Here is a 15,247-nt window from a genome sequence, read left to right on the forward strand (position 1 = left end):
CAGCAGAATTGATCGCAAGTTCCAGATTGAAAACAAACAAAACAAGAACAACACACAAAGAATGGAACTATAGTGGTTCAACGAATTCCTCTGCATAGTTGTATTCCTGGGTTGCAGACTCCTCATCATGAGCCTGACTGTAGTCTATATATAAGACTGATGCTGATCACAAGGAAATGTGGGTTAACACAGAATGTTGATTTTTTTTTTTTACGAAATGGTAAAATGGGACTACATCACTAAATTTTTACATTCTGAAATTGTCTAAATTGTTCTCTTTCACATTTTATTAGTCTTCCAGTCTGCAAATCTAGGCAAAAGAAGAAATGGCAGGTTACCATGCACTAACCAGACGTCCATACAGACACCTGCCAGTGTGTTAACTCATGAAATTTATGTCTCCTTCAGTACGACAATGCCTCTACTGTGCTTCTCTGAAACATGAATAGATATGTCCTGTTCTTGCCTCCAGGAGTGCTAATTTCCACAGTGGGGAACTGGTGAAATGGTTTCAAGATAAAAGGCACTTGAAAGCTGGCTTTTAAGGAGCCCTTTAAAAGAGCAAAATAATGGAGATAAGGAACTAACAAAGAGAAAGTAATGAGGATAAAGAAAATAAAAAGAGATATTAGACATCACATTTTTTCCTGTACATTCTTTAAAAATGCATAAATGCAATGGTCAGGAATCAGAGACATGGAGTATTGACAAGAGTGAGATACAGAGAAGATAAGTACCACTCGATTACCACTATGTCTCTGAAGTTGAGACAAATAAAAACAGTACACGATATGTCTCATTAAAYGCTTTTAAGTCTCCACCAGTCTTCACATCATAGAAGAAATTTTTGAGAGTTAGAAGTAAAGGCAACAAAACAGGAGACAGGAGGAAACATGCAAAACAAAACTAAAGCAAGCAAGAAAAAAAAAAGGAAAAAACCACAAAAGACAATCCAAAAGAGAAAGGTATATATTATATAATGGTATAGGTTATATATAACTATATACCTATATAGTCATATTGATATAAGTGAAAATCTTGTATGTGTGGTACATATTTCTTTCAAAAATTTTCTTTCTAAAGGGTTAATGGGCTTTGAGACTTGTGATGCATCAGCTACACACACATTCCTGGTGATGTGTAAGATTGACATTGTCAAATTGAATTTGCTAAATTCARTTCCAAGATTAGTGTGTTTGGCTTCTGTTTTCCACTTTTTTACTAAAAATAATTATAGTCTAAATAACATTGCCTCTACAAMGAAGCTCAAAAGGAGATAGAATTACTTTACCTTCTTACAACTGTGGTGTCATTAATGTGTATGGTTAAACAGCTTTTTGACCTAAAAACATCTACATGGTTACAGTTATGTTCCCATGTTTCAAAATATCATAGAAAGTAGAAAGAATTAATATTTATTGGTTCAGTCATTGACTTTCCTATGATCAAACAGGAAGTCAGTAGTCAACAACAAGAGTAAAATTTATCATATCCCAAGCCTCCATATAGAGAAAACTGTTATAGGGTAAAGTGAAAGAGGCAAAGGTATACCRTCACTCACTCGATTCAGTAGACTTGTTACGTAAAAATATTCTTCAAATTAGCAAAGATTTCTTCTAAGACAAGGTAGTGTATCGGTCAAGGAGTTCTCCTGTAGCTATCTACATATCTTAACATAATGTTACACTGGCAGTCCAGAAATCACCGTAGAGCTTGAAAGTCACAATTCCTGTGATTTTCAAGAGCCACCAAAACTAAGCCTGTAGGTTATATTACTGTGGGATTCTTGTGAATGAAGAAATGCCATGTAAACATAAACATAAACTTGGTGTCATATGTTGAAAAGTAAGTCTTTTAGGAGAAGTATATTTATATCTGCAATTGTACGCAAAAGTGGATGACTTGAAGTCTGCAACAAAGCAAATATGGTATTAAGTGAAAGGGAGATTCCTACCTTCCCCAAGGCCAATGCATTTATGAAAGACAGGCCTCAGCACTTTGTCTCCTTATTGGACAAAGCTTTTTTAAGAAAGCCAGACTCAAAGCTCAAGTTGGCTGGATTGATATAGCTTCTGTAAAGGCTCTCTATACAAATATTTAAAAGACAAATAACCTCTTTAAAGTTCACTGCAACCACAGATCATTTGTCATTGGAGAAGATCTTTCAAGAACTGTGCTGGTCTAATCACCTGATGCCATCAAGTCATTAATCAGCACAAAAAAAGTGTTCATCTGGAACCTAGGCATCTGTCAGCAAAAACACTGTGGGCATGTTCTTGGCACTGATCTTGATGTACAAACTGGCAAGATCTACCTGTAAGGAAAAGAGGCAATCATTCATGCTCTGTTCAAACGTTGATAAAGTGTGAAATGCATGCTACTGAAAGGCAATGCATAACTGACTTGTCCTTATGCTTTTTCTTTTCAGTTTACTTATATTTTGTTAATTTACCACATCACATCAAAAGGTAAAAYAGCCCGTTTGACTGTTTTGTACATATATTAACAAGCACCATGATTTTGACACAATCAAGTAACAAAGACGAAAGCAGGCCACTAATTAAGGACTCTGTTATTTTTTCACTTCCTCCTTACCCTCATTGCTTTTTTCCCTGTTTTCTTTTTTTTTCTTTTTTAATGGGAATATTCTCCTAAATCATTTCACTTAAGGAAAAAAGAAAAGAGTATACTGTTCTTTCACTGTCATGTTACATGGGAGCCTGACAGAGGGACATGGGACAACTGTGCTAATAGTCATACAAACCTGGAATGCTTTCTGGGATCTTATTCCAAAACAAATACATCACTTAAACTTGACCGTGGTTGAATCTGAAGTACAGAATACAGAAGCAAGTCAATGCTGAGTGATGTGAACAAGTAATCAACTTCAGAGGGTAAGTCCTCTAGCTTGTTAGCCAAGGTTTAGAAGTTCCCCACTTGGAAATTGCATAGGTATCACTTGTGCCTATATCTCAGACAGCATCTCATTTGCCTTGGGAAGGAGGGCATAGCAAGTGAAAGACATTGAGGAACACGTACTGCTTTTCCAAAACACATAGGTACATACCTCTTTTCAAACTGATGTCTCACATGCTATGGGGGCTTGACCGTGGCCTAAGCTAATGGACACGTGTCTTAGGGGCCACCATGCATCAAATTTGAGCATAATCAGATCTTCATTTAGCCTTTTGACTCTAAGATTCAGAAACACTGCTTGCTGTCTGCACAGAGTGAAGASGAAGGAAGAAAATATTCCTGCCTTTCCTGTTTGTTCACACAGCGTTAATCCTTGGAAGGTGCCAAAACCTGTAAGTCCTACACACACATTCTTTTGCTTATGAGCAGGTTCATTGATTAAATGCAGCAGAGACAGAATTTTGCCCTGCACTCATCCACAACAATTTTAATCCACTGGATAGATAAATTTGCAATAACGTATAAGTACTCTTAACAAATGCCTAATTGAAAAAATTTGTAGTGTGTGAAATAACTCTCTTGGAAAGAGTATAAAAACAACCAAATCCTGTGACTCACAAAAACAGACACATACACACAAAAAATACCTTTYCATCACTAAATTTTCATAGATAAACAAAACAAGGAATACAACTGAAAAACAGGAACCACAGAGGCTGTTGTTGTGTATTATATTGCCTCACCTGTGAATTTATCAAGCCTGTGCAACAACAAAACATCAAACTGTTGAAGCAGTTAACTCTCAACGGACTCAAATAATATCTGTTAGGTTATCCTGAGGTACTGGAAACCATAGCCTTTCTTCAGTGTGATTTGGGAACACCTCCAGGGAACAGATGCATAYCACCACCTCAACAAATTTTATTTACCGCTACCACGAACTCTGATTAGAAATGCATAAACCCTAGGGACTTCTAGAATAGGACTGGTCCCRCACTGGATGATAAAGGAACAGTAACACAGATAGACTAAGGATCACAAATGTTAGGACCACATTAGTCAGCTTTCTCAATTTCTCTTTATCATGCTAAACTTAAAGTAGTAGCACTTTTTATGCTAAGGTTCTCCTGACACATAAAATCACATTATTTTCATGTCAGTTTTCTGTTTCTTTTCAAAATTTGAGAAAACAGATATAAAACCTGTTTTCATACAGAATCACAGAATAGCTAAGTTTGGAATGGACCTGTAGAGATCATTTGGTCTGACCTCCCTGCTCAAGCAGTGACATCTAGAACATGTTGCACGGGATCACATCTGGATTTTGAAGGAGGTGCCACAACTTCTCTGGACAGCCAGTTCCTGTGCTCTGTCACCCTAACAGTGAAGAAGTTCTTTCCTTGGTCAAATCTTGAAGGTACATGTGAAGGTACATGTAGTGCTCATTTTCTATATTGTGCTGCCCGAAAGCATCATTCCAGGATTCTGAAGGATGCTGACTTAAGTAAGCGAGAGATCTAGCTAACTTGAATTGATCTGGCCTCTAGAACATGTCTGGTAGTTTATACCAAAAAAGCTGAAATTAAGGCATGTTTTTCATGATCATAGAATAACTAAAGCATGAATGAGGCCAAATTCATATCCATGTGAAGAACTCCTTTACTGTGAGTATGACAGAGCACTGGAACAGGCTGCCCAGAGAGGTTGTGTCTCCTTTGGACATTTCCAAAACCTGCCTGGATGCGACTCTGTGCCCCGTGCTCTGGGTGTCCCKGCTTGAGCAGTGTGGTTGGACTAGATGATCTCTAGAGGCCCCTTCCAACCTCAACCATTCTGTGATGCTGAGGAATAACAATTTGCCCAAATATTAAGACAAGATTTAGTTGCTAGAGTTTTCAGATGTAAGTATTTAGATATTTCCTCCATGCTTGAGAGAGAACAAAACTAAAACAATTCTTTCAATTGATATTTTAATAATGCAACCTTAAAACATTAATGAAGCATTAAAAAATACCTTCAAAATCTCATTTTTTAACTAGATTAATATCCTAATGGAATCATATCCTTATTATCACCTTACATCAGCAGATSAGGAATTGATGGCGGATCTTTTCCTTCTTTTTAATTCAATATCTCAAAGAAAAAAAGAAAAATCAACCCTCTATTCTCTCCTTATAGCATGCCACTGAAAAAAAATCCTTCCTGAAGAAAAAGCATTCATGAGAACCTTCTTTAATAAACAAGGGGATAATATGTCTAATCAGAATGCATCAGTAAAGAGGCAGAAATATGTCCAACCAAAATACTGCTGTAAGCCAATCCTCTTTGACCTCACTGTAGAGCTATGTTCATGATTTGATAATGGGTCCATAAAAAATTACAGAAGGTGAGAAAAAAACTTTACAGGATTCAATTTCACATGTGCTTTTCAAACACTGCCAAATTATAAGGYAAAGACACCCTGACACTTTTGTTTGTCAGACTGGGGTACTACTCCCAGTCACAAAAGTTCAGAAAAGATAATGACTTACCAACATTTTCAAGAAAAAAATAGTGATATCTGAGAAGCCATGCATTTTGAAGTCTGCATTTTGATGATTATCACGTCAACTTCTCAAACAGTCAAACAGAATCTACAGTCCCAATGAAAGATCCATATGATTATCTTCGTAATTTAAGCTCTTTTTTAATCTTCCTGGAGAGAAACTTCTATAATAGGCTGCTTTGTCAAGACCTTCTCTTACACAGCTCCTGCTTGAGTATGTGCAAAGTGAAAAACAACAATGAAGCTGAAATTCTAGTCCAACTAAATGAAAAGGTTCCATGTTAAATGATTTGACACTGCAAATAATAGAAACTGCCTTAACAAAACGAAACTCTGACAGCGTGGGTCTCTCTCTTTTTGGAAATCCCTGATATTGCATGTGAATAGAAGGACTGGATATATTAAAGAAAGATTATAAATAATGACAAGGAGCAATGATAAAGTCTGCACCTTACTGATTCAGCAAAAGCTTCACTTCTTCTCCTGAAAACTGTCTATTTTTCCTTCTGTGCAGAAGAATAAAGCAAATATACTTAAGTYTTCAGAAATCGGATACAAGATTTTAGGGGATGAGTGATACTAAGAAATTATCCTACCTGGTCAGAATAAAATTAACTTATATCAAAATAAGTTAAGAATACACAGGGAAAACCTACATATGAAAAAAAAATCTAAGGTCATAGGAATAATCTGGACTGCTTAAGATTAAAAAATGTACAAGGCTAGCCAACCAATCAACTTCAACACTTGCACACAGTTGTATCGTTCAGCAAATATGTTTAATGCACATTAATGTTTATTTTAATGTGAATTAGCCTAATTTTAAAAGCACTTTCCTTTCTCCAATACAAAAGATTATTTCTGTTGTAAAAACCCACTGCTCTATGTACTAATTATCAGGTAAGGCAGAATACCTATACATTAATAAAAATTTTTCCAGCTGCAGAGAATGTGTTGTTAATTTTTGTGTGACAGAGAGAAGGGTAAAATCCYTACTTAAACCCCAAAATGTGGAGGTTAGCTTGAATTACAGAGCCACAATCTACTCCTTCACAATGGCACCAAGCTTTTTCAACACATTAGCATTAAGAAAAAAATCTAGGCTATTGCCATACCTCAAAACACCTGTGCCCAGAGTCCAACATTATTTTATGAAAGAAATTACAGTCTTTGATTTCCAGCAATTTATCCCCATGAACATGTGCTGATTCATGAAGCTAAGGTCGTTTAAGATCATTTGGCTGCTGTAAACATTCAGGTGTAACAAACAGAATGCTCTAAAGACAACACAGTATTTATTTTTAAAATACTGTCATTTGACATCAAAACAAGTTACTCTGCAGAGTATCACTTAGAATGCCTTTTTAAAGACATTGCCTCATACACTGAACTTAGTGYTAAGGGACTAGCTAACCAAAACATGTTGTGCTCAAGACTATAAATTCTTTAATGGGAACCAGAAATTGTCTGCAAATTATCAGGTTTTTCAGCCAACTCTGGAAAAATATAATTAAAAATAAAAAATATAATTAAAACAAAGTGCTCTTCACTGACTGGCACACCTAAGTAACTCACAGAATCACAGAATAGTTAAGGTTGGAAGGGAYCTCTAGAGATCMTCTAGTCCAACTCTCCTGCTCAAGTTGGGACACCTAGAGCATGTTGCACAGGATTGCATCCAGGCGGGTTGAAAATCTCTAAAGAATGAGACTCCACAACCTCTCTGGGCAGCCTGTTCCAGTGCTCTGTCAAACCTGCAGCCCTACAATTCATTATGGTTTCAGGCTCTGGAGCAGTGCAAATTGCAGGAACAATCACTACTGCCAGGACATTGCATATTTCCTGGCCTTCTTTTATAATACCACTCAAGAAAACAGAATCCAGTTTATCATGACAAAATTAGCACTAGGGTGTCAGCCCAAATTCCCTTCCTTAAAAAATTTAATGCCAGCACAGGCTCAGATATGATGCGAGCTTAGTATATGCCATAGAGGGCAGTGTCAATATGAGACCTGACAAATCCTCGACTCCTTGCCTCAAGACAATCAACAAGGTGAAATATTCCGGAGGATGACAGGTTGCACTCCAAAGAACATTAGAGCAGGTGAAAACCAAATATAGGATGAGAAGGACCATAATGTGTGAATTATATCCTTCACACAATTCCCACACTAATTCTTACCTATTTTTAGGCAGAAAAAATAACCTAGGATATATACCTTGAAGATGCTGGAGAAGCCTCTCACATTAAAAATASAGTGGAACTTAATAGCAACTGGTAGGAAGTTCTGAATGACCAGGGAAGACACATGGCTGATGATACTATTGTTGGAATATTCTTGAATACTGAATACTGGAGCAAAAGCTTGTTTTGAGCTTGCTTGAGCAAGGGCTGTTGCTGAAAGTGGAAGCAAACTATCTTGCTACAGATGGTAATCAGGGAATCTGGAGAATAGAGGTTCAAAGCAAATACTGCCAAATGCCTCACAAAATGAAAAGGCAAAAAGAGATAAAGGTTTTTCATTACAAGAGAGTCAATCAAGTGCTAGATGACAATAGAGACAATACAGGAGAAAACATGGAGAAAATACAAGGTCCTGTCTGTCATATCAAAAGACCCACTCTCCTTCTAGCCTCATTCTTGATTCTGTTCCACAGCAGTTGCATGTCTGGCTAAAAGTCTCAAGGGAATATTTGTCAAATGAAGGGCCAGACTAAGACTGCAGTTGGTATGAAATTCAGGGGATTCTCAATGAAAAAAAAATGATCTGAGAGCTATGTAAAAAAAGGGAATCAAGCATACTTAGGAGAAAATATCATATAATAGGGAGGGGACATGCTTAGAAAAATTATTTCTTTCTTGGGAGCATGACTCTATTTCTGTCTCTCCAAATTATATATTGCATAACCTTGGGTGAATTAAGAAGCCCACTTTTTCTTTTTTTTAAAGTATCTTTCAATATTAGACAATTTGAGTTCTGATTGCACAAATTTGAAAACAGCATACTTTTTTTTTTTTACTTGGAAAAATAACTCATTCACAACTGCAACAGGTACCAAGCAATCACCATCTTTCAAAAAAAAAATCACAGAAAAAGGATACTCATGAAAAAGGCAGGCACTCCCTGTATAAATCAATACATCCTTTCCAGGACATCACTCTATGCATTCTATTCCTTTTTCCAAGAATTACATTTTTTTTCAATATGTTTGCAGCAAAACTAAAAATTTATTCCATTTTAGGATTTTTAGATGCATATGTTTAAAATTACTAAACGGGAAGGTCATCTTTTATCTAATTTAATTTGTCTGGTAAAATGGAGATTTTTATGTCTTGGTTTTGATTCGTCAAACTACAGATGCTTTAGAATTCAGCAGTCACTTTCTCTTTTCTCCTTATGTCTTGTTCCTTAACAAGATCCTCAGCTAACACCTGGTGTCATTGCTTTTTGCGATGGAGTATGACTCAGTGAGAAGTTTATCAAATTTAACTGAATCGCCACCAAAGGATATCAAAACAGCACAGATTCTACAGCCTGGCTTTGGTCACAACTACAGTGAGATAACTACATAAGTGCCAGGAAAAGCAAAGTTCTCTATGAAACCTCAATTTTAATGATATGGAAAAAAAAATCCTGCAGACATAATGAAAAAGTAGAGAACTGAGTACAGACAGTCAGCTTAGTATTTTCACCCAAGTATTGTGAGGAATTAGTATTTTCAACCAAGTATTGTGGTATTTTCACCACAGGGTGAGGTGCCTGTCTCTCCATCCACCTCTTTTTAACACGCACATGATTCTATGTACTTTTAATTTTTTTCATCATTGATCACTTCTTTCCTTTATCCACTAGATATCCAAAAGATAAAAATAATGAAAAACCTTTTCTTCACACCTCTGCAAAATAAATAAGCAAAAGAATTTTGTGCTTTCCTTGTAGGAGATGCAGGAAATCTTAGCCACACCTGGGAAGAATCTGTATATCCTTTTCTGAAGAGGCCATAAACTCTAACTTTTGCAACATACTTTTGTTTTCCATTGATCCATTTCCATTGTGGGACTATTTGATCTTTACTTCTGGAAGGTTTTCTATAACTATGCACACCTGGAATTCTTTGTGGTAGCAGTCATCATGTTATCCTGCCAGCACTTTGCTCTGCAGTGACATGTACACAGAGTGACATGTACTCTGACTCACTTACTGAGCATCTAGATTTGACCCTAAAAGTGAAAACTGCTATTTTAGGAAACAGAAATTGTTTTTAGAGGCACATACTGAAATTTCTGTCAGCACATTCCTCAGAGGAACTTAAATAAGAGATAATAGGAAAACTGAAAGAAAAAATTACAAGCATTTTTTTCAGTTTTTCTCCCAAAGAGCTAGTGAATTTAGGATAATCAATTTTTTTGGTACTTAAAATATTTTGGTAATATCGTTTTGTGAGATGCTGTGTAAAGAGAAAGTTTTCAATTTGATTTTATTTTGATATGGAAGAATCTCATATATAAGCATTTAATGCTACTGTTATGTATGCCTTTTAGACTGTTATTCCAGTACATGGTGGTCACTTTTATAAAATTCTGTTATCATTCTGTTATCATGTTTAATAATACTACATGTACTTGTATTCTGAAGAATAGCTAAAATAAACAACTAAATTAATTATCCTAAATTTGCTAGCTCTTTTTTGGACGTGAGGAGTAGAAGGGAAGAGTGGAAGGAGCCACTCATCATCTAACATGGTGTTTTTCTGCATTTTTTTTCACAGGATAGAAGTATTCATTTAAATCAACATTGCTAAAAGTGCACAAGTATGAATGATAAATATCCTTTAAAAATAGTTCACATTTAATCAAGAATACAGTGTGGTATCTCTCATGCTAAAAAATACTAGTCCAATTATATCAAATTGCAGCCTATTTCATATACTGAGGTGCTTACGTGACACTGAATGCCAAGCACCAGATAACAGTTTTAATACAACAGCAAGCAGATTAATTCAAATACCCTAAAGCATTCATTAGATCTTTATACTTTATGATGTGAGTTTTGAGTTGATAGAAATTTTAGCTGACTGTATCTCTTTTTCTTACAGCTAGAAAAGGATAACTAGAGTAAACCTCCAAGTCATCTTGAAAAAGAAAGAGAAAACCACCAGTGTTAACCGTTCTTATAATGTTGAAGTTCAACATGATGTGGTCCTAAACTTTTCACTGTCACATTCCACAGATTCACAATAAAGGATTCAAATTTCAGGGTCATTTAACTTGCAATTGCACAGGCAACCCTGCTTCTACATAAACAACACACATATCCACAAACAACAAGATCTGGCAATTTTTTTTTGAACAGTCACTTGATTTACATGTATAGATCATTTGCTTGAAAATCTGTATTAAAGATTACAGATTCAAGATTTTAGTACTGTCAAAAGCCCCAAAGTACTAATATTTAGTCTGCATCAGAACCTGCCTCCATCAGGTAAGATTTTCAGCTTTCTGATTTTCTAGGCAGAGTTGATGAGTCATATGCCTTAAGGAATACTAAATAAAATGCAACGTTACATACTAATCTCACTGACTCTAGCAGGTACCTCAAAAAAGGTTATGTAGATATAGAGAAGACGGAGCCAGTAGAAAATTATAAGTGATATTATCTGTAAAAAAAAAAAATTAATTTCTAAACTATGGATAGAGTGTTCAGCTTTTAAGGTGTTATTTTTGAACCAAGATTTGATAAAAATTGCTCATTTTTGTATCTTGATATGAATGCCTCTTCCCTTTCAAAGGACTAAATCATTAGTTTATGATTTCTATTCATCCACTGAGAGGGATACACTTTAATTTTATCACAATTTATACAAATCACATTTCACAAATTTAATTCTAATTTTGTAAGTTCATCTTTTCACTAGGCTCTATCTCTTATGATTTGCTGCCATTTTGCTTTCATAGATTTCTGCTAGTCTGAGGAGAATTTACTTGGTAAAAGAATATCTGTGCAGAAACCCRGCAATAGAACAATGTTAACGCTTCAATTTTTGCTGTGCAGTTGTTGTGCACATGACTCCCAATGTTCGAATCATTAAACAGACTTGGAACTAGAACTTCTCCAGCTACAGAAAAAGATTTTCTACCAAAATCAAACTGAATATGGATACTGTTTACTGGTTTAGTAATAAAAAGCTCTACAGAAGGCTTCTTTCTCCACCAATCTCCAATCTATAGCTCAGGGCACAGACTTGTGAAGATTTATCCATATACACATGGAGAATGTTACTTTAAGGGCATCTGAGAAGGTATCAGAAATCATGACAAGCTCCCAAATGYTGCTGCATCTAACACTGCTCAGCAGTGTAGTCATTGGCACATATGTTTCTCACGTGTAAAGGTGCATCTGTAGACACATGATGATTTGGAACCTTATCAGTTCAGTGCATGAATTTCCTTGTCTTTTGTTCTCTTGTTCTTGATGCAATTGTCTCTTGTTCTTGATGCAATAAGGGGTTGATTAAACTTAAGTAAGTTGCTTCTTTATTTACAGATTATGTATGCATTAATTTGTGCCTTGTTCACAGGGGCTTCATCTAATTTATACTGAGTATAATTGTATTCTTCTTAGTCTTTAGTAAGCAGGTATAACTATCTATTTGTCAAGAAAATTAAGGTCTATCCAAGCAAATCATCAAGTTTTACAGCTTTTTTATACAAACTTTATGCAGCCTTATATCAAAATATGTCAGCATGATAATGGACTTGGAGATATTACTTTTTTTTTTTTTTTGATATAAATCCAGCAGAAAGATTAATGAATCTTTCTAGTCCCTTCACCAGATCCTTTAATTCTGGTAGGAGTACCTTGAGATTACTTAGCTAGAGACTTAGTACGATAAAAAGGTACAACCAATAACACTTTCCTAAGTAAACTCAGCTTTTCCATGCATAGTAAACTAGTGTGCACACAGTCTTGTCCTGGAAAACAGCCTACTCCTTCCAGTGGAGGTAGCTCATTTTCAGATGAACTCTAACAACTAATGCACTACAGGCCAACAAATGGGCTATTGTTCTGAGTCTATTAGTGCAGAGTAGTCCACTTAATGTAGGTAGAACCAAAATTAAGCCATATACAAACTTTTATATTTAAATATATATATATATGTTTTAAAATATGTGTTTTTCAAGCACAGTGAGATAGTGCAGTCACTTCCTCTAACTTACTTGATATTTAGAGAGCCACATCAAATGTGCAGCTACAAGTAAATACAACTTTTTAGTATAGTGCTCCCTCGGGAAATCCAGAGGCACAATTTCAGAGGCCAACAAACCAATTCAATAGAGAACACCGTGTCTGCAATAAATAAATAAGCAAAAAGAATGACCTGTGAGTCTTGCTCCCTGAGGAGGTGACAGTGACCTCAAAGTGAGGTGACCACAAAGTGAGGTGACAGTGACACTGTAACTCCTTGTTCCATATTGTCTAGTTGCTCCTTTCAAAAGCATGCTCAAAAGCATGGAGAGGCACAAAATGCAGGCACATATGTTATGGTAAATTCTTAACATACAACTCTTACTTTTCCCTTCTCATATTTATGTAAGGTAAACACTCAGAACTTTTTAGATATATTAAGTGAAATTAAAATGCCAGCACAATGATGTGCAGTATCAGACTGTTTGGGTATGAAATAAATGGAGCTCAACTCTATTCTGTGAGAACGTTTAATAATCTATAGCATAATCATCAAAGAAAGAGTATAACTACTAATTTTAGCACTTCATTATAGAGAGGAAAAAAATCTTCTATATACATTAAGTGGTTGCTCTCAAATTACATGAAACAGTAATAATTGAAACAAGACAAAAACTCAGAAGTTTGCCAGAACCATAAATATCTTTCAGCTCATTACAAGTAGACCTCTGCAACAGAACACCTGTGAATCCCTTACATTGAAGATTCACGGTAATTTCAAGTGTTTTTTCACCTGTGTTTTATTGAGCCACGTGCTCAATAAATGTTTCAGAAATACTGTTTTCTAAAATATAAATAGATTTAATCCTATTGTATCATACGATTCTCAGGAATAGATATGACAGTTTATAGCTTGTTCTAATTAAGGAGGCACATATTTACCAAAGAGAATTAGTTAGCCTTTTCTCCTTGGTGTCCTCTTGTTTCTATCCAGCTAGCAACATATCTGCAAAACAATTTGGACAGCATCCAAGTTTTTGAGAGGTGGAAATTAAGAAAAGAAAAAAAATAATAATTCCCTCTGGCTCTGAAAAACAGATTGGTTTTGTTGACTTTGGAGAACTGCTTGTAATTGCCATTAGTGCACTGCACACACAACGCAGTAGTAGTGTGGTAAACTGCACTTCAGTGCTGCTGGTCTTGCAACATTTTTATTTGTTCATGTAAAGGTCATGCTGCTGTATTTTTAAGGGCTTTTATGAGAGCCTATGAGAATCTGCTATAATGATAGCTCTTATGAGTAGATTGGCATATGGCTATACTCCCTTTCTTTGATTGCATCTTTTACTCTAAGGAGGGTAGGGAGAAAGGTCCTCATTGATAGTTYGTTCCCTCTTAAAGCTTGCTGGCACATCAAAAGGCAGGTTGTAGCAAGGATTCTAGAGGTATTTTGTGTTTTTTGAGAACAGACTACTTAACATACCAGTGTGCAAGCTCTACACAATAGTACATTTTGTGCTTTTGTATATATTTATACATTTTGTAGTAYACATTGAAGTATACATGTAGTATAGTATAGTATACATATAGTATAATTATAATATGCATATACTTTTAGTAGTATATATATGTATGTGCATATATAAATATGTGTATATATATATATGTAATCCTGGGCAGCCTGAAAATATAACTGTAGTTGATTGAAGACAATGGCAATAAAAAAAACCCTTCATCTGCTAGTTCCTATCACAACCAAAACCTACAATTCTTTATCATTATGGTAACTATAATATGCTTAAGTTTAGAATAGACTAATGCTCATCTATATTATTAAGATTATCTCAATATTATAGCAATAATATTGATAACAATATTATAATATTAACATTGATAATTGATCAATGCAGTGACATTGATAGCAATAATAGCAATATTATTGCTGCTTATGCTCATGTAGTATTAGTCAAATGCTCTTTAAAATGATTATTTACTCATTCACAACTACTCTGCTTGGACAGTTGCCTACTGTTTTGTTTATGTGCTGCAAGAGACCATGCTGCCTCTMCCTGTTCATACTAGCCCTCTGATTCTCATCCCTGCATGCGAGCAGCTTGTACAGCCTCAAGCTGTTTAAGTTTTCCTACTGACAAGATTTCTCTTTGAAATATCTGCACTGAAGGCATTCAATTTCAGTTGTTCTAACAACATATTATTTTAACATAGATAGTTAGAAGTGACTGAAAATGCTGATGGCATATTGGTGTGCTGAAAAAAAATGAATTTTGAAATCAAACATCAGTGATGATGTTTGGAAATAAAAACACTGTTTGAAAAATATTAAAAATTGCTTTTTAGACAATTTTATAGGAATTGTTTTGGACCAGGTCAACAGAGGTAAAAAATCAAGTGAGCCTGTTTCAAAATCACATGTTGTACTTTGACTAAATTCCCTACTTTCATGCTGCTATAGGGAAAACACACACACAAAACAACAACAACAACAACAAAACACAAAACAGAACCCCTTCCCAATCTAAAAACAAACAAAAAAACTGAAATCCATGTCCTTAAGAAAAAAGCAAACCTAGGTCCAAAA

Source organism: Nothoprocta perdicaria, unplaced genomic scaffold (assembly GCF_003342845.1).
Source record: "Nothoprocta perdicaria isolate Ctin4 unplaced genomic scaffold, notPer1 scaffold_128, whole genome shotgun sequence".
Lineage (NCBI taxonomy): Eukaryota > Metazoa > Chordata > Aves > Tinamiformes > Tinamidae > Nothoprocta > Nothoprocta perdicaria.